This window comes from Vulpes lagopus, chromosome 1, assembly GCF_018345385.1.
Source record: "Vulpes lagopus strain Blue_001 chromosome 1, ASM1834538v1, whole genome shotgun sequence".
In the NCBI taxonomy this organism is placed as follows: Eukaryota; Metazoa; Chordata; class Mammalia; order Carnivora; family Canidae; genus Vulpes; species Vulpes lagopus.
The window spans coordinates 62,961,008-62,981,500 of record NC_054824.1 but is presented as its reverse complement, the minus strand read 5'-3'; positions in this window follow the sequence as shown (position 1 = coordinate 62,981,500).

The window sequence follows — 20,493 nt, the reverse complement described above, 5'->3', positions numbered from 1 at the left end:
AAACAACAATTGCTTGGAAAAGATAATAGTTTATTTCTCTCACACATACAGAAGTCCCATGTATAGGAAGTTCAGAGTCAGGGCGGTAGGTTCACAAAGTCATTAAGGATTCAGGCTCCTTCTATTCTAGTCCCCTGTCTTCCTCAGTACATTGCTTCTGCCTCATGGCCCAAAAGGGCTACTCAAGCTCCAGCCATCCCACTTTCATCCCAGTGGGCAGCAAAAAAGGAAACTCAAAGGAGGATTCTCCTCCCATTGAAGAAGACTTCCTGGGAGCCCCACACACTTTCACTGACATATCATGGGCCAGAACCATGTGTGGCCATACTGAGCTGCAGAGGAGGCTGGCAAATATAGTCCTTCTGAGCAGGAACACAGGCAACAAAAGAACTGATGATTCTATTACCAAGGAAGAGGGTGAGAATGGCTACTAGAAGTTTCCACCACAACTTGAACAGTGGGTGCTGTGGGATTTGGAGACACTGAGGAAGCAGAGGGAGGGGATGCATGTAGCAAAGTTTAAGCAAAAAGAAGACAGCCTCTCACCCTGTCCTTCCTTTTCTCAGGAACTTCCTGCAGCTGCAGCTAGGGTGGGCTTTCCTCCCCTTGTCCCACTTGCGGCCACAGCTCACAGTTCTCACTGACACAAAGCACCCCACGTGGCCAAGACCGGCAGCCACTTCTCTGTCCTTAGCTTCCTCCACTTGCCCTGCATGCACAAGGAGGGAAGGAGGGAAGCTGTTGCTCTCCTGAATCTCCCAGCATGCCCCCCACCTCGCCCCTGCTACTCACAGCCTAGGCCCCCCTCACTGGCTGTTGCTGGCCTCTCTTTAACCCTCTCTGGTAGGGCTCCCCCCGTGTCCTGGCTGGGTGCCCTCTGGGGACACACTTTTCCCCCCGGTGGTCTCATCCAAGATCAGAGCTTTGGAGACTCTATTGTTCAAGACCCTAAGATACTGTGTCTAGCCCTAACCCTTCCCTCCAGACTCATTTCAACAAACATTCACCTCCTAGCCACACAGATACCTCAGTCGAAACAGAACCCAGGGTGCTGGCACTCCTCTCTACGCCTCCTTTCATCAGCTCAGGAACTGGAGCTCACCTCCACCAAAAACAAAATGCTCAAGTCCTTCCCATTCTCCTCACCCTCCCCTGCAACCCATCAGCCAGTCCTGCGAGGCACACCCCTCCCTTGTTCCCAATCCCACTGGGGCCACCCCAGGCCAGCCTCTGCTCCAGCCTGCCCCTGCTCAGCCCTACCGGGCCCTGCTTGCTGCTCATCCCTTCCTCTCAGAGCAGCAGGGAGTCGGGAGTGCCAATCACATGGGATCACTCTTCTCTTCCCAATGACCCCCAAGGGACTTACAGGAGAAACTCAACTATTCCCCGTGGCCAATAGCATCCTACACACACACACACACACACACACACACACACACACACACTAGGGCCTCTCTCCTATTCCCGCTGTATCTCTATGACTCATCCTTGTTTGCTTTCTCTCTCTTTTCTAAAAAAGATTTTATTTTATTTATTTGACAGAGAGCACATGAGCAGGGGCTGGATGGCAGGCAGAAGGAGAGGGGGAAGCAGGCTCCCTGCAAAGAAGAAAGCCCACTGCAGGGCTCCATTCCAGGACCCTGGGATCATGACCTGAGCCCAAGGTGGATGGGCAGGTGCTTAACCAACTGAGTCACCCAAGCACAACTCCCTTCTTCACTTTCTTTTCTTTTCTTTCTTTTTTTTTTTAAGGTTTTATTTATTTATTCAAGAGAGACACAGAGAGAGAGGCAGAGACATAGGCAGAGGGAAAAGCAGACTCCGTGCAGAGAACCCAACGTGGGACTCAAACCCAGGACCCCGGGATCATGACCAGAGCCAAAGGTAGACACTCAACCACTGAGCCACCCAGGCGCCCCTCTTTTCTTTTCTTTTCCAGTTCTGCAAACAAGCTAAGACCTTCTCTGTCCCATTACCTCCACACTATCTGTCCCTCCTTCCTGCTATGCTCTCTCCTGTCCCCTCTCATCCTACAGGTCCCACATCCATGCCATGCTCTTGGGCAACCATCCCTCCTGGCCCCTTGCTAATTGTCTTGCAAGTCTTTTGCAGCTGTTTCATATATTCATTGCCTTTCTGTATGTGTCACTTCACTACAACACAAGCACCATGAGGGTAGGAAATGTGGCCATCACCTTGGCATAGTGGGTCCAGTAGAGAGGCCTTGGCATGTACGAGACCCTTGGCAAGGATCTGCCCTAGATCCCTAAATGAATCATCTATCCTCCATCATGCCTAACTCACGGCCAAGGTGACCTCTGGCTCAGCAAAGATGCTGTTGACCATTACGTACTGTCTTCATCTAGCCCCAAATATGCCCAGAATTTTCCAAGGGCCTCAGCACGAGGGGTTCTTTGGGCTTGCTCTAGTCTGGCTCCCATGGAGCCAACTCTGCCTTCCCTGTCTCTCCTGCTCTCCTCAGGGACTCCCTCACCCACCCCACCCCACCCCATTACACACATGGGCACCCACTCACCAACAAGCCTGGAATAAAGTATCACTTATAAAATCCCTACTAGGTGCCAGGCACAGCTAGTCTTCACATTCAGCTCTAGAGGACAGATTAGAAAAAGATGATATTTTCTTTGAAATGAAAAGACATGGCCCCAAAAGATGGAATAATCTGTGCAAGACCACAACGGTGAGTGGTAAAGTTGGATTCAAACCCAGGGCAGCCTGAATGACCCCTCAACGGCACCAGGTTAGTAGGTGATGAGAAATTTTGAAGCCACACTTCCCTGTAGCATGCTTACCCCACCCCCATACCCTATCTTGCCCTTCAGCTCTAGGTTCCTAGGATAAGGAGACAGGACCCAAAAGTTAGAAAGTGTGGGAGGGGAAGGTCAAGGTGGTGGTGTAGGAGAGTACGGAGAGTAAGGGGGTTTGGCTTTGGGCAGGGACAGAACTGTGGCTTCAGGGGGGTGAGGGAAAGGAGGAGCAATAAAAGAGATGATGGACAGACAGGTGGATGGGGAGGTTGAAGCACCCCAAATTCTGAATGCTTCTGTCTTCTTGCCTTGCCTATCCCACAACTCTGCTCCAGAGATCTGACGTGTCCCCTTGGGCTGGGGTGGGAGGTGACCATCCTCCATCCCCTGCCTACCTACCTGCAGTCCTCCACAGCCTACCTGCTAGGGAAAGGGTCCCCAGGAACTGAGGCATGTGTGCTGCAAAGAGAACAGGAGGGCAGATGGAACAGAGGTAGTTCTATTCATCTTCAGGAGAGAAGGTGAGGATAGAGGGCTTGGCAGCCAGGACACAGAGAAGCTGGAAGGTACAGCACACGTCCAGGTGAGAACTGGGGTTGGTGAGCCATGGCCCCTCCACCTGACAGATGAGGAGGGGCTCTGGCCAACGAGAGCAGGGCCCAAGAAGGACGACTGTCAGGAGAAAGTGCCCCCTCCCCAACTAGCCCAGTTTGGCCCAGCCTGGGAAGGGAAGTAGGAAGGGGCCCCATCACCAGGAGAGCCTTTGTACTGCCAACTTCTAGCAACGGAAAAAGCCCCTCTATAATCTGCAGCCTCCTGCTCCCAGGCCTGATGGGAACTGGCCCCCTTCCTTGGGCCTCAGGCCTACAGAGTAGGGACAGTGGGAAGTGCACTGCCTCCCCCACATGGGCCACCACCAGGGGCAGCTGAGGCGGGCCACAGACTCTTCTTCCAGCCCTGGTCCCAGCACGCCTGACAGAGGAGCTCGGGGAGTCGAAGGGCGAGGTCAGCCTGCCCCCTGGCCTCCCTGATAGCTCTTCTCCTCCTCTCGGGCCTAGAGGCCTCCCCTGCCCTGAGGGTCTATCATCTCACCCCCACAGTGGCTCTGTGCTGCCCTCCCTGTCTTTTTCAGACACCCTCCTCCCACATGCATGGGGGGAAAGCTCATGGACACTGGACTCAGAAAAACTCCACTTGAATCCTGATCTTGCTTCTCAGTAGCTGTGCGGCCTTGGGCAAGTCTCTTAGCCACTCAGAGCCTCAGTTTCCCTGTCTCTCAAAATCATAAGCGTGCTAGCTAGCCTCACCTCATGAGGCCTTAATGAAGATGAAGTGACAGGATGTCGGGGAAGCCCAAAGCACCTCACATTCTCTATAGCTTCTCCCTGTTCCAGGGAGGTGAAGCCCTGGGGGGCTTCCCGACGGCGGTGGCTGGGCAGGGCCGAGGTGCCGGTAGGGGTCGCTGTGCATGCGCAGGCCCATCGGGACCTGTCGGGGGCTGTGGGGAGCCTGGTGTCCGGCCCGGGGAGGACAGTGTACGTCTGTGCGCTAACACCCACCCCATCTCTGGTCGCCCTCCACCCGGGACGAGCCTCCCGGGTCTCTCCAGCCTGAAGGGCCCCCGACCCACCCCAGGGCGGGCTGGTCTCCCCTTGGGGGGCCAGGGCCAAGAATGGGCGCGTCAACTGGGGCAAATTAACACGTAGGAAAACACCCCAGCACCTGGAGAAACAGGAGCAGGGGCCGGGGGAGGGCGGCCAGAGCCTTGGAAGTCAGAGCCCGAGCGGAGCGATAATTCACCCGAGTGTCCGCGGCCTCCCGCCCGCTCCCCGCCCCCGCTGCTCGGCCTCTGGTTTCAAAGGCGGACAAACAGCACAGTGTGCTGGTCCCGGCTCCCTCGCTAAATCTTCCTGTCTTCAACTTCTTGTAACTTGAGCCTGCAGAGCTGACCCTCCCTCGGAGGCCTAAAGGGTACTGGAAAGAGGGGAAAGGCAGTGGGGAGGGGGGCGAGTAGGAGGGGGGAGGAGGGACGGGAGGGAAGAGAGGAGGGGGAGGAGGGAGAGTAAGAGAGGAGGGAAGGGAGGAGGAGGGACAGGAGGGAGGAGAGGGAAGGGAGGAGGAGGAGGGACAGGAGGGAGGGGAGGAGGGAGAGAAGGGAGAGGAAGAGAGGAGGGAAGGGAGGAGGAGGGATAGGAGGGAGGGGAGGAGGGAGAGAAGGGAGAGGAAGAGAGGAGGGAAGGGAGGAGGAGGGATAGGAGGGAGGGGAGGAGGGAGAGAAGGGAGAGGAAGAGAGGAGGGAAGGGAGGAGGAGGGACAGGAGGGAGGGGAGGGAAGGGAGGAGGAGGGACAGGAGGGAGGGGAGGGAGGGAGGAGGAGGGACAGGAGGGAGGGGAGGAGGGAGAGAAGGGAGAGGAAGAGAGGAGGGAAGGGAGGAGGAGGGACAGGAGGGAGGGGAGGAGGGAGAGAAGGGAGAGGAAGAGAGGAGGGAAGGGAGGAGGAGGGACAGGAGGGGGAGAAGAGAGAGAGGAGGAGAGGAGGGAAGGGAGGAGGATGGACAGGAGGGAGAGGAGGAGGGAGAGGAAAAGAGGAGAGAAGGGAGGAGGAGGGACAGGAGGGAGGGGAGGAGGGGGAGAGGAGAAGGGAGGGGGTGAGCAGAGGGATTCTGACCAATCCCACTGTGGCCTCAGCCCTCATCCGTTCCTTCTCCACCAGGCAGCCTCTGAGCCCCATCTTTCCTGGCGTTGAGGGTGGAGGATGTCCCAGTGGGGCTCCATGTCGCTGTAGAGGAAAGCTTTGCTTTCACATGCCCTGCAGCTTTGGAGTGATTCTAGATGCTTCTGAGCTTGAACTGCATGTGTGTGTGTATGTGTGTGTGTGAGTGTGTGTATGAGTGGGGGAGGCTGTTGTGAGCTCACAACTCGGCATGTGGAAAAGTCATTTTCTGGCTTGACTTCGGGGCAGGCAGAGATGGGGAGCAAGGCATTGCCCCCCACACCCCCGCACCCCCCTCCTTCTCTCACCCCCAGGGGAAAGTCCAATCACATGGGAGGACCTTCCCACAGCCACTCCTGACCTGAGACAGTGCTGAGTGAACTGCTGCCAGCCCAGGGCCCTGTACAGCCCTTCTGACAACTCGGGATACTGGGAGGGTGGTCTTGAACAAGCAAACCAGGGGACCCCTTTTCCTCTTCCGGGTTTCAGGCAATGTGGCCCCTGGTGGGATTTTCAGCGGGAGGTCTTGCTTCAAGGCTGGGGTAGCTGAGGGCTCTCAAAGCACTAGGGAGGGATGCCTGGTAGCTCAGTGGTTGAGCATCTGCCTTTGGCCCAGGGCGTGATCCTGGAGACCTGGAATCGAGTCCCACGTCGGGGTCCCTGCATGGAGCCTGCTTCTCCCTCTGCTTGTGTCTCTGCCTCTCTTTCTGTGTCTTTCATAAATGAATGAATAAACAAATAAATAAAATCTTTAAAAAAAATTCCAAGTACTAGGGAACTGGAGGTTTCCAGAAGGCAAAAGACATTTAATTAATGGCTAGATGGGAGAGGGGTCAAGATCAGATTGGTGGGGGCAAGGGTAAGAGCAGAGGTGAAGGGCAGGGTGAGGGCTGCCTTTGAATAAGGGTAGGCAAGAGAGTAAGAGCGAGGTCTGAGGGGAGAGACATCTAGCATGTCACAGATGGGGTGAGTGTAGTGGCAGTCCTAAAGTGAGGGGTGAGCAGAGAGCTGGTGCTAGGATTCAGTGTAGGGAAACATGTTGGGACAAGGCATGGTGGTAAGTACCGAGTTCATTCATGGCATTATCAATCAACAGGTATCAACTGAGCACCCCCCATATGCTGGGCTCTGTTCTACTTGCTGGAAATATATGGCAGTGAGCAAAACACAAAACTCTGACTGCTCCAAGGTTACATACCAGGGATGGAGGCAGCTAATAAGATAGAAAAGTGGACAAATTGTGTGTTAGATGGTGGTAAATGCTAGTGCCAAAGCCAGGAAGGGGGATAGAAGGTGATGGGGTAGGTATCAGCATTTTTAACATAGCCTCCCTGAGAAGGTGACATCGGTGTCTGGACCTCTAGGGGGTAGGGAAGCCAGCCAAGCAGCTATCTTGGTGAAGAGCCTTCTAAGTAGAAGGAAGAGCAGAAGCACACTCCCTGCCAGCTAGGTACGCAAGCACCTCCAGTGTGGCGGGAGGGGAGAGGGCCAGGATGGTAGCACCTGGGGGACTAGCTTGGGGGTTCCTGTGTCAGCTCTGTCTTCTCCCTCGGAGTCACACCGAGGCAGAGGCCAGCATGAAGGAACCCCGTAGAATGAGGAGACCACATGGGGGGGCAAGTGCAGTGGGCCAGCCCCTGAGACCCGGGGTTGGGCTGGGGCATCTGGCTTTGGGGCCTCCCCTCGGCTCAGCCAGTATCCCCCCTCGTCCAAAGCATGAGGCACCGCCTCACTAGGCGCTTGTCTTCAAGAACTTTGTCATCCACCCCCCCATTTGTTTGCTAATAAAAAGATGGAGGGGGGGCTGCTGTCTGCCTTCTCGGGATCGCTGGTGTTCTCCTTCCCCTCTCTCCCCTGCCTGCTTCCTCTCCCGCTCCCTTTCTCTCCCCGAGAGCTGATGCAGTTAATTGGAGCGTCTTGAAAGTGCACATTAACACACACAGAGCCAAGGAGACGTCTTGGCAGCGAAATATCATTATCACTTCTTGAGCTCCAGCCAAAATCCCCTCGCGGTCAAAACACAATTCTTTAAACTAAACAATTAAGGATTTGTGCAAGTGTGGCTGCCATGAGGTATCAGGCTGGGAGCGGCTGGCCCTGCCAGTGTCAGCAGAAGTTAGCAACCTGCTCCACGCTCCGCGCCAGGTGATGGGCCCGGGGACTCAGGGAAGGAGGGAAAAGATCAGGCCCGCAGCAGAGGCCTGGCCACCAAGAACAATCTGCCCCGTCCCCACATCTGGCCAGCCACAGGTTGAAGACCCCCGAAGAAAACATGGCAAACAAGTCCACCCCCACCTTTCACCCATTATAGCGATTCTGGACTTAGCCAGAAGCCAGAGAATTCTGAAATGCCAGACCCCCCAGCCCTCTCTGTTCCCTGCTCCCACCAGCCCGTCTTCAGAAGCGCCGCGCCCTGGCATGAGGATCACAGGGCTCCACGGCTCCAGGGTGGCCGAGACCTGGTTAAGCTCCTCTGATGCCTGGTGCGCTGTGTCCAGCACTCTATCACAGGGCCCTCGCCCCTCTGCCTGGAGCCCAAACTCATGCCCGCCCCTCTAGCTCGGCACCGTGTGATACTCCTCACATGCAGGGCCATGCACACTGCATGGCCCGGTCTGAAGCAGAGAGGTGCTGGGGCACCCCCACTCCTGCCCTGCCCCAATTGTGCCATTTCCAACCTGTGCGGACCTCAAGTGAGGACTCTGCATACGGTCAAGGGGTGACATCTGGGCTGTGAATCTCCCTGGTGTGTTGCAGATCAACCAAGGTTATCTCAGGCGAGTCCCCGCCTCTTCCTGGGCCTCAGTTCCCATGTCTGCACCAGAGGATCTGAGCTTGATAGTGAAGATTCCTTCCAGTTCCAGAATGATGATATGCACCATCACAGGGTCCGTGGAAGTGTTCAGGCGGCAGGCTCAGGAAGCCTGCTCCTTCTACACTTGGAAAAGTTCTGCTCATGCCGTGCATTTCAGCAAACCAATTCAGATGCTTGCCATGCCCTGGGCAAAGGGAGCTGGGGAGCCCAGGGAAAGTCCCTCTGTCTGCAGTTTTAAGTGTCTCACTCTAGACTGTCAACAAAGCTTGAATCTAGTGAAGCGAAGGCTCTGGAGCCAGACAGCCTGAGTTCAACCCCAGCTCCCCACTCATTAGCCTATATGACCTCTGGCAAGATGCTTAACCCCTCTGTGCCTCAGTTCCCCCATCTGTAAAATGGAGCTAACCATAGCACTCACCTCTTAAGGTTGATATGAGGATGAAATGAGTTCAAATATGGAAACCAGAGAAGTGCCTGGCTCATAGAAAGCGCTCGATGAATAGTACCTACTATTATTTCCATTACTGTGGCTTTTCTAATGAGAAATTAGCTTATCTCTAAAGGTGGTATCTTAATTAACCATACTTCTCTGCATTTGTGTTCTTGTTCAGACCACTCCCATATTAAAGCTGGGACAGCCCGGGATAACCGATAGAACTTAACAGAAGTGATAAGTGATACCCTGTGACTTCCAAGGCTAGGCCAGAAAAGGCTTTTCTGCCTGGAAGCCTCGACAGGTTCACTGTCAGGCACCATGTAAGAAATCCAGCTACCCTTAGCCCACCATGCCTGGGGGAGGCCCAGCCTAGCCACCTGGAACAGCCTCAGGGAGAGGGAAAAAGAGGTGCTTGACTAAGCACCCAGCTAGTCATGTGAGTGAGGAAGACAGCCCCGCAACCAGCCCTCCCATGGCCCCAGCCCAGTCCCACCTGCTCCCTGATCAAACCTCAAGAGAGACCCTAAGGAAGAACTGCCCAGCTACGCCCAGTCAGCCCACAGAACTATGACAACTAAAAATAAATGTTCATTTTAAGCAACTGAGTTCTGCGGAGGTTTGTTCCACGGGAACGGAGTGAGGGCGAGTCAGACTTGGAAAGAACCTTGATGATTCTAATTTGAATCAGATCCCAATCAGATCATGATGTCCCCTGACTTCCCTTGCCCTCTCACAGTGGCTTCCCAACACATTTTGAATGAAATCCAAAGGCCCCTCTAAGGCCAACCAGTCCTTACATACTCTGTGCCCCCTTTCTCTCTGACCCCAACTCCTATTACTTGGTTTTCCCCTCCTCTGCTCCCAGCACTCTGGCCTCTTCATCTGTCCTCAACCGTGCCATTTTGTCTCCTGCCTCAAGCCCTTTGCTAGTGCCCTTCCCTCTGTTGGGCATGCTTTTCCTCCTTATTTTCTCGCTGCTCATCCCTGCACTTTATTCTAGTCCCTAATCAGATGTCACCCTGGGGGAGGGACTTTCTTGAAATAGTGCCCCATTGGGTCCTTCTAATCTCTCTTGCTCTCCCCTTCTCTGTTTTATATCTCCTCAGGTTAATCCCTAATATTACATTACACATTTACTCACACATGTCTCTCCCTCCCATGAGAATGTCAGCTCCATGAGGGTAGGAATTTTGTTTGCTTGGTTGGCCACTGAGCTCTGGGGCCTGGAACACTGCCTGATACATAGTAGGTCTCAATCAACAGTTGGAGGATAAATAAAATGTCTACATCTCAGAAAAACGAAAGCTAGAGATGGGACAGGCACTTGCCCAAGGTCACATGGTTACTTAGCCGGACCCTATCCCAGGGCTCTCTCTTCTGCGCTGCCCCATGCACTCCCACATCCCCCAAAAGGCCTCTCCTCTCTGTCACTCAGGCGGGCCGATAGCCCTCAGCTCTTCCAGTTGTTTCTGTCAAACGGTATTTACAATAAACTTTGTTTGAACTTTTGTCTAAGTGATAATAATAATAACACGATAATTATATGGAGTATAACATACAGCCAGCTGTATTTAATTAAAGCTATAATTTCACTAAGGGTTTCTGGAAACAGTAAACTGCAAGAGTTGTACCACCCGCACCCCTGTGTGGGGCCTGCATCCGCAGGGAGCAGGATGACTGAAGCAGAGGCCCCAGAAGCCGGAGTCTGCCAATGGGGTCCAGCTTCCAGAGTCTGGGTGCTCCCATCTCAGAGCCATGCACAGCGTAGGTCTGCGGGGCCCTCAGGCCAAAGACGAAGTCTGGAAACTCTCAGAACACGTGCACTGATTTCTTCTGACCTTTGCTGATTCACGAGAAAGTAGTTTTTCAAGACATCTGGAATAAAGGACTCAGGAGCCCACAAGATAACCACTAGGAGCAAGGAAGATGGCTCTGAAGGCCAGGGGCCCAGGCTGTGGGACAAAGGGAAGGAACCGGTGCAAGCTGAGGGAGGAGAGGGCAGGCACCGTCAGCAAAGTTCTGCTTGGCGCATACCATGCGCCTGCGCTGCACCTGACACCAGGATTAAGGAGACCTGGGTTTTGCTCTACTGAGAGTCTGGCTGAGCAAGGAGGCAGCCTTATATACCAATCACAGGAGGAGCCTCCCTCAAGAGAGGATTGGGTCATCCAGGGACTGGGTGGGTCATAAGGATTGGGTCACAGAGTCTGCAGGTTTAAATCCTGGCTCTCTGTTCTTCGCTGGGGTTTCCATTTTACCTCTCTGGACCTCACTTTTCCCTTCCGAAAAATGGGGATAATAGTACCTACTTCAGTGGGTTATCTTGAGCATGAAATGAATGAATCTGGGTCAAATACTTAGGAGAATAATAGAGAGGACAATAAATGTTAGCTATTATCATAGGATATTTTGAAGAGCACCAAAACAGGGGGAGTCATTTTGACCTGGAAATAGGGTGACCTATTCGGTCACCTTGGCTTGGATGCAGAACATTCAGTCTTAAAACCAAGACAATTACAGGAAAGACGGATGTTGGCCAGCCTACCTGGAAAGCCAGAGTAGGGTCTCAGGGACAAGGCGAGGTTAGAGCTAAAGATGACCACGACTGGGCAGCCCGGGTGGCTCAGTGGTTTAGTGCCGCCTTCAGCCCAGGGTGTGATCCTGGAGATCTGGGATTGAGTCCCACGTCGGGCTCCCTGCATGGAGCCTGCTTCTCCCTCTGCCTGTGTCTCTGCCTCTCTCTGTGTGCCTCATGAATAAATAAACAAAATCTTAAAAAGAAAAAAATAAAAAAAGGATGACCAGGACCTAGTTCACAGATGGTAGACAATACATGGAAAAGGAAGGAACCAGGAGTTCAGACCCAGATAACTCATGAGCTCCCTGTGTGACCCTGGGCTAGTCACACTGCTTCACTTCTCAGATTCTGTTGACCTATCTGTATAGCCTAAGAGGGGACTGCTGGCTGTCTGGGGCCCCTTGCCAGTCTGAGATCAGAGGAAGCTAGAGCTGAAGGAAGAGCCTGGTAGGAGGGCCTGATGGGTCACCTCACTGGCCCCCAGCATGTGGACATGTGCACACGTGTGCACACACACACGTACACACACACACACACACACCAGTAGGGCAAGATTGAGGGGTCAGCTGCACAAGGGAAAGGAACACTTGCCCACATACGAAACCCTCTCTTTGGGGCCTATAGCAGGGCTGAATCCGTAGGGTTAACAGCAGAGTCAGTTTTAACTGTCTAAAGAGGCTGGCTGCTAAGGGTGGGGGTTGAGCGAGAAGATCTCTGAAGAGATGCAGAAATATTCCTGGGTAATAAAATATCCCCTTTTCAGTGTCAAAGTTAATGTACCAGGCCTCAGGTAAAACCGGCTTCTTATCAGCCAGTGCACTCCCTGGAGAAGGCTGGAAGGAAGGTGGGCAGGGAAGGAGGGAGCAGCCTGGGCTCCCCTCACCCTCAGAACAGAGCCAGAATGTGGTCAGAGGAGGCCGAGGCCCCCTTTGTGACAACCCCTTTGTCCCCTGGACTAGGACATGAGCCCAGGTTGACAGTGTCCCACTCGGCGTCATGCCACTGGAGCTCTGTCTACTTCCCTTCCTCCCCTGTCCTTTGGACAGATGCTCATCCATTCCAATGTTATCCCTGTCTATCCCTGTCCCTCACTGGCTCCCTCTTTCCTCTCCATGTTCTTTCCCCCTGTCTGCCCCTGTCCCTTCTGCGCCTGTCTGCACATGGGACTATGTTTGAACCCCTGCTGGGCTTCTGTCCTCTGAGGCCAGGACAAGAGGCAGAAGGGCCCATATGGTGCCTGGGAGCAACGTGCATGTGCTGTACACGCACACAGCCCTGCCCCCCACCCCATGCAACTCTGCACAAGTGGGTGTGGGTGGCCAGTGGCCTCATCCCATGGCCTGGTCCCTTTGCCCACACACAGGGCTGCCGCCTGCACCCCTGCACCGGCACTGGGCCTCAAACCCCCTGGCATGTGCCGGCTGCACAGCGGTGACTCTGACAGGCCACTGGTTTAAATATAGAGTTGCGTATGCAAGACGGGGCTAATTTTAGCAGGAATGCGCTGGAAACTTTCTGAGGGCTCTGTTCTCTAGCTGTCTCCCCTGTGCTCATCGCTTGCTCAGGGCTGGAAGTAAACCTTCTCATCCCTGTTCCTTACTTCCTGTGTCTCCTTCCCCATCAGCCCTCTCCTTGGCTCAGGACCCCAAGCCCTGGCCCTGTTCCCTGTCCCTCCCACCCCGGCCCAAGGCCACTCAGTTGCCTGAAGTTCTGACTCCCTTGAATCTTCTCTCTTGCCGTAGGCCAGCCCTGGGGGAGATGATCAGTCAAGCAAATTTCCTTTCCCTGGCCCATCCAGTGATGGGTCCTATGGGGAAGTGCCCCTGATTCACACACTGACACCATCCACCATTCGCTGAGCAGTCGCTGGGTGCCAGGCACCATATCAAGGGCTTTAAAAGGGGTCATTCACTGAATCTTCACAACGAATCCGAGGTAGGCATGGGTCGGAGCCCCCATTCTACAGACCACAACACTGAGGTCCAGAAACATGCAAGGACTTGCCCAAGGTCATTCAACCGCAGGTCACCACATTCAATATCTTTCACAGGGTGAACATGTGCCTTTTAAATGAGAACCCTGGGAGAAGGAGGTCATGTTTGGCACAAAGGAATAACTCTGGGATGATGGAACTTCCAGGACTTGGATTCCAGGAGAGCACAGATCCTTGGGGCAGGAATGGGGAAGCTGCCTGTCTCTCAAGTGTGCTACTGCCTCACCCAGGGAGGGGGGGGGCACCTAGGGCAATAGGCCATGCTCCGCCCCCACCAAATTCTGCATTCATTCTTGTTCCTCCCCTGCCCCACTTTCCCTTACCCCTCCCTGCAAGTCGCATTGATGGAGCACCTACGTGTGCCCAGCACAGTGGCAGGTGCCTGGCTACAAAGATAAATGAAGCAGAGGGCAGGGCTGGGCTCCAGAGCCCTCCGGGCTTAGCCAGTGGCAGACGCAAGCCCGGAGTAAACACCCAGCTGCCTTCTCATCGGGAAGGACCACAATAGAAGCGATGAGGACAGAGAGGAGAGAAGAAGTTGACATCCGGGAGGGCTGCACCCCCAGCGAGAAACTCCAGAAGGCATCAACTCTTCTCCCATGCTGCTCTGACTGTTCTCTCCGGCAGCTCCAGAAAAATGCCCTGTCTCCCCACGGGGCTGTGTAACAGCGCTGCGTGGTTGTTGTGTTTGAGTGCGAGGACATTTCCCTGTAATGAGGATTAGAATAGTAATGAGGAGGATGACACGCTGTAGTTAGAGAGCAACAGATCTCGGGGGAGCGTGGGCCTGCCCCACCGCGGACGCCAGCTGCCGGGAGGTGACACAGGCTGCGCCCCATTAGCCAGTTCAGGAGCCACCAGGCGAATGTCCACCTCTAGCTACCATCCTTGGCCCACACTACAGGCTGGGGAGGGAGGGTGGCAGGACTGGGGCTGTGGGGCTCTGGGTCAGGGCCCAGCACTAGGGGAGGGAGGGGACCCGAGGAAGGAGTAGAAGGCCCGGCTCAGAGTGTAGCCTCCTCATGCCCCTTTCCCGTTTACCCCCTTCATTTTTATCCAAAGTCCTAAATTCCTTCCAATATACCATTTACTTTCCCTATTCATTCTTCTTACTGTGTCCCTCACTCAAATATAATCTCCATGTTTGCCCCCTGCTGTCCCTCCGGTGATTGCACAGTGCCTAGAGCATAGTAGGTGTTCAAGAAAGATTTGCACACTAACTAATAAATCTGGTTTCCATGTGCCATGAGGACTCATACGGAGGGGATTAGAGATGTCTTTCCATGAGGCTCAAGTCTTCGTGCCTGTCTGCAGGAGGAAGTCTATGCTGTGTGTGTGTGTGTGTGTGTGTGTGTGTGTGTGTGTGTGCAAGAGCTATATGTGTACAGGTATGAGGTGCATGTGCGTCGTGGATGTATATGCCTGTGAGCTGTGGGTCTTGTACACGTGTGTGCACTGAGGTGTGTGTGTCTGTGAGGGCCATGTCGGTGAAGTGTGCATATGTCTGTGGGTGTGCACTTTCAGCCCGGCCACCGACTCCCTTCACACACTTCAGCTACTGGATGGTCACGTGGACTCGGCACTGGTCTCACTCTCCTCTGGTGAACTGGAGGACAGTCCAGGGGTGGGGTGCCTCTGCCTGACAAATCGGGGTGCCCTGCTGTAGCCGGAAGGCCCCCGCCCATGTACTCTCCCACGCCGCGACTCTGGGCCAGACTCCTCCAGGGTTGTGCCCACATCCAGCTGTGCCCCCCGGTGCCTGGGTTCCTGTGCTGACTTCCAGAACAGAGGCTGTGCCCTGCAGGCATGGGTGCCACCACAGGGTGGCATTCCCCAGTGGTTTTCACACACTTCCGATGGAAAAGTCAGGGCCCGTGAAAAATAATAAGAATGGCTCACGCATCGAGCTGTGCCGGCTACGTGCCAGGCATTGTGCCAAGAGCCTTATGATTCTCCCATTTCTGTGGGGAAGCTATTATCAGGACAGGTGAGGAAATGGAAGCCCTGAGAGAAGAAGCAACTTGTCCACGGTCACACAACTAGGCTGTGAGACATGGGCACGGGCATCACTGCTGACACCTCAAGTCCTCCTTCTCCTTTCTCTGAGGCCTGCATCCAAATGAGACAGTGGGGCCGCCTCCCTGACCCTGATCCACCACCACCTTCCTCTTTGGCAGGAGGGGAACTGGCCAGGGCACAGAAGAGTGGTCTGCTCTCTAAAAGTCTTGTATGTGGGTTAATCCCCCAAGCTTTATGGCAGCCATCCCTGCCCTTATCCAGGCACCCCCAGTGTGGGTGCCTGTGTTCTCCAAAAAGACAGGTCTGAGTTCTCTCCCCCTGGTACCTGCAACTAGAATCCTATTTGAAAACAGGGACTCTGTGGATGGAATCCGATTAAGATGAGGTCCTGCTGGATTAGGGTTAGGGTGGGCCCTAAATCCAGTGATTGGCAACCTTATAGGAGGGAAATGTGCCCACAGGCACAGCCAACGCCATGGGATGATGGGAACAGAGAGAGGGATGCATCCTCTGAGCCCTCCAGAAGGACCAAAGTTTGCCTGAACCTTCATCTCAGACTTCTGGTCTCCAGAACTGTAAGAGAATAAATTCTTGTTGTTGTAAGCCACCACGTTTGTGGTAATACGGCTGTCGGAGGAAAAGCGCAGAAGAACGTGCGCGCACCTGTGTATACACACACGCGCACACACGCACACATGCACGCAAACAGCAACCGAAGTACACAATTACTTGGACTCGCACTTTGACAAGGCCACACAAGCCCACATTGCGTGGCTCCTGTGCAAGGTGTTCCAGCTCACAGCTACCCCACACCCAGCAGGGCCACGGTTCCCCCCGACACATCACCTGATGGCCTATTGTCCTCCAGGCCCACCAGGAGCTGTCTGGGAGAAGCATCCAAACTCCCTCTAGAGGCTTCCCTCCTGGTCTCCCCTTCTATTCCCTTCCCAGCCCCCGGTCGCCTGGTTTGACTTCCTTCCTCCCCTCCTTCCTTCTCCCTCCTTCCCTCCTTCCTTCCTGCCTTCCTTCTTCCTTTCCCCCCTCTGCCTCTATTTCTTCCCCTTTGAGTAAACACAGCCCTGTTGCAAGGCCCTGCCATGTTCTCAGAGAGCCGCACATTGCCACCTGTTGCTATGGAGAAGCCTCTTTATCACAAACACTTGGTAAACAGCTGCTGCTGGGAGCCCCTTTCTGCCGGCCAGGGGTTTATTTGGAGAAAGTCAATAAGGAAAAATAAACATTCCGGTCCTGTGTATATATAGCCTTGGGACGAGTGCTCTGCAGTGGCTCGGGCCTGCCAGCTCCCAGAGGACCCAGCAGGCTGAGCCTCACCCCTGCCTCTGATCCCAGAATCCTCCATTCAGAGCTGGGGTGGGGGGCCAGTTAGCCGCCTCTCTCCAGATTCAGTCAGGTCGCTCTGCAGGCTGGACCCACCCTGCCCTAGGCAGGGGGGGGGGGGGGCCCAGTGGAAGGCTGGAGGCTTGGACCTCCTCGCCTCCCTTCTAGGGAGGGGTGTGATGAAAGGGGCCCACCCACCCTGTCTCTTCCAGGTCACTCTGCCTCCCGGTTTCCAGGGAGATCCACTCTGTCTGAGCTTCCAGGACACTAGAGTTTCTGGGAAGAACCACAGTCAATTTTGCTTGATTAGGACTCTCTCTTCTCCGACACCTGAGTTTCAGTTGAATTCAGTGTGTTCAGAGTGTTTCATAATATACAGCATTCAGCACATGTGTATTTAACAGCTGTGATGATAGTTGAGGGGAGGGGTCATGCTGGACTCTGGTGTCTCCCACCCGCAAGGTGCCTACAGTCTAACAGAGAGCAGCATGGTGCAATTGGCTAAATATTGGCAGGAAAACAGGGCATGATGGGAACTTAGCAAAGCTCCTTACAACGTGTTCATTTCTAGTACATGCATTAACTCAGTTACTCCTCAGAACAATCCTGCGAGGTGATGTTTTTATTCCTATTTTACAGACAGGGAAGTAATTTACCTAAGGTCAATTAGTGGGAAATTCAGGATTCAAACCCAAGACCTCTATCTGGAGGCAAAAGTCCCAGGCTCAGGGGTGCCTACTTGGCTCAATTCGTAGAGCATGGGACTCTTGACCTCGGGGTTGTACATGCAAGCCCCTTGTTGGACACAGAGCTTGCTTTAAAAAAAAAAAGTCCCAGGCCTAAAGCACTGTGCAATTCTATCAGGTTTGCAATGGCAATGCCGCAATCCTCACCTTCAAGAAGCTCACAAGTTCTTTTGCTCTCTCTCTCTCTCTCTCAAATATTTATTTATTTATTTATTTATTTATTTATTTATTTGAGAGAGAGAGAAAACACGAGTGGAGGGAGGGGTTGAGGGAAGAGGGAGAAGCAGAGCAGTAAGCCCCATGCAGGGCTCTATCCCAGAACCCTGAGATCATGACCTGAGCCAAAGGCAGATGCTTAACTGACTGGGCCACCCAAGAGCCCCTTCTCTTCCTCTTTTTCCTGAGCACCCTGTGCACCAAGTGTATAGAACCACTTGCATTTCCTAAATGAGTGAGGCCCTCCTGGGCCTCTATGCTTTGCACTTACTCTTCCTTGTGCTTGGAAACCTTTCCTGAAAAGTCACACATTCATGCACAAACTTTTAGTGAGCACCTCCTATGTGCCTGGTGCTGTTTTGAGCCCTGGGAACAAAACAGATGAAGATCCTTGTCCTTGTGGAGTTTATATCATAGCGAGGGATATACACTGAAACAAAGGAGTAAAATGTACACCATAGTAGGTGCTGCCCAAGAATGAGGAGGGAAATACAGCAGGGAAGGGGGATGGGTAGAGCCTTGAGGCCCCTGTGATGACGCAAGTGAGATAAGGAACTCTATCTCAGGTTTTCTGAGGATTCGTCTGGCTGCTGTGTCAATAGACTGAAGGGGGACAGGGTGGGAGCAAGGAGACAGGCCGGTTGGGGATCTCTGCGTGGCTTAGCAGTTTAGCACCTGCCTTTGGTCCAGGGTGTGATCCTGGAGTCCCTGGATCAAGTCCCACATCAGGCTCCCTACATGGAGCCTGCTTCTCCCTCTGCCTGTGTCTCTGCCTCTCTCTCTTTATCTCTAATGAATAAATAAATAAAATCTTTTTAAAAACTTTTTAAAAAGGAGACAGGCAGGTCACAGAACTCAGGGTTCTTACTTTCCCGCAAGGATGTCAGGACTTCTGTCCTGTGTGTCTACCCCCTCAAGTTGTAGGTCCCCAAGGGGGCTCCTAGGAATAGCCAGGCACAAGAGGGCACCCTCCCCAAAACACACACACTGGTCCAGCCACCATATTCTGGTTTGAGGATGAGTGCCTGCAGGTCCCCAGGCCCAGTGTTCCCTGCCTCCCATCCCCTGACTTCCTCCCTGCCGCCTGCCCATCTCCCCTCCCAAGGCTCTGAGGAGGACAGGAGCCCCGCAGAGCAGTGATCCGCATATCAGGAGCAAGGGAATTAACATTCCCAGGCTGTAATTATACCTTCTACTGGTGACACCTAAGGAAGCATCTTTTTATAAAAGCAGGTAAATTGAAGGCTTATAGGATTGTGGGGAATGGGTGTATTTTTAGCACATTCCCCTCACCCCCGCCCCCGATTGCCAGAATACTGGTAATTGCTCTGGTGCCAGTGGCCTGAACTGAGGCTGGGGGGCTCAGAGTGGGATTGAGGGGTCATTGTGAAGGGGATCTGTGAGGCACTGAGAACCTAAGTAAGCCAAATGAGAATTTAGGAAAGAAGCCTGGAAGAAACTTCTTCTGATGGGGGAATTATGGGGAGGAATAATTCATGGGCAGGTGAGGAGTACAGTTTTTAAATTACATATAATATAGGGGGGCCTGGGTGGCTTAGTCAGTTGAGCATCTGCCTTTGGCTCAGGTCATGATCCCAGAGTGGTGGGATTGAAGCCCTCCTCAGGCTTCCTGCTTGGTGGGAAGCCTGCTCCTCCCTCTACTCTGTCTGTGCTCTCTCTCAAATAAATAAATAAATAAATAAATAAATAAATAAATAAAACCTTTAAAAAAATAAATTATATACAATCTATACATTATAACAATAATAGCAATGGTAACAACCCTCATAATGGTACTTAGTAAGTGCCAGTGTTCTAAGTGCCTTTTGCTTATTAATTTGTTAATCCTCACAACAATCATAGGAAGTAGGTACTGCTATTATTCCCATTTTACAGATGAGAAAATCAAAGCACAGTATGTGCAGGTGTGACTTTGACTTAGACATTGGAGATACATATATACAGCCCTGTGCACATGAAAGTTTGCTGGCTTTGACGAGTGAATGAATGAATTCCCTCCTTCTGGATCCCCCAGATGTTTGCAAAGAGGCCTACAGCTCAACCAGTCAGGAAGCTCTGAAGTTAGGAAGTCCTTACCCTGTGGGGCAGGGCCTCTGATCACACTTCCTGTTCCCGAGGATGGGGGGGGGGGGGCCTTTCCCAGCAGGTGCAAAGTCAGCCATCTCGGTTGGTGGGCAGTCCCACCGTGTTCTTAAGCACAGACCTCTGGAGCAAGAGGTGGGAGATGTTTGAGAAGCTGACAGCAGGGTCCTTGGTGCTTACAGGATCTTCTGCCCATGTAGGGAACTGGCTGGAATAGCGGTGGTGCTGATCTTGGAGAAAATGTAGAGAGGGAGAAGGAGGAGGAGAGAATAGGGTCTCTCTGGATGTTGTCCCGTGGTTGCTGCTGTCTAGGGACACTCCCTTCTCCAGCAAGGACATCAGCATAGAGAAGGCATGAGAGAGAGAGAGAGAGAGAGAGAGAGAATGTGATTTTTAATGCAAGCCTCGGTAATCAGCTATTTGTGATGGAATTTTATCTGTCCTGGTCTCTGAGGGACGAGAAGCGGGAGTGAGGGAAGAGGGGTCAGAAATTAGTATGCAGAAATATCTGATCAGCCAAAGTAATTTTCTTTAATAATCGTATTCATACTGCCTGCTCTCTGCTCACTAGAAGAATTAAGTATTTAATAGTAATATATTTCATCTGGCAGTGGTTCCGTTTCGTTAGGAACCGTGATGCCTCGTTGGGGTATGTGGGTGGGTGGAGGTCTGATGGGGGGGACAGGTAGGAGGTGTCAAAGCAAAAAGAGATGGATAAGCAAGGAGGGAAGTGGGCATGGTGGGCAGAAGTAGAGGGGAAGCTGTGTGC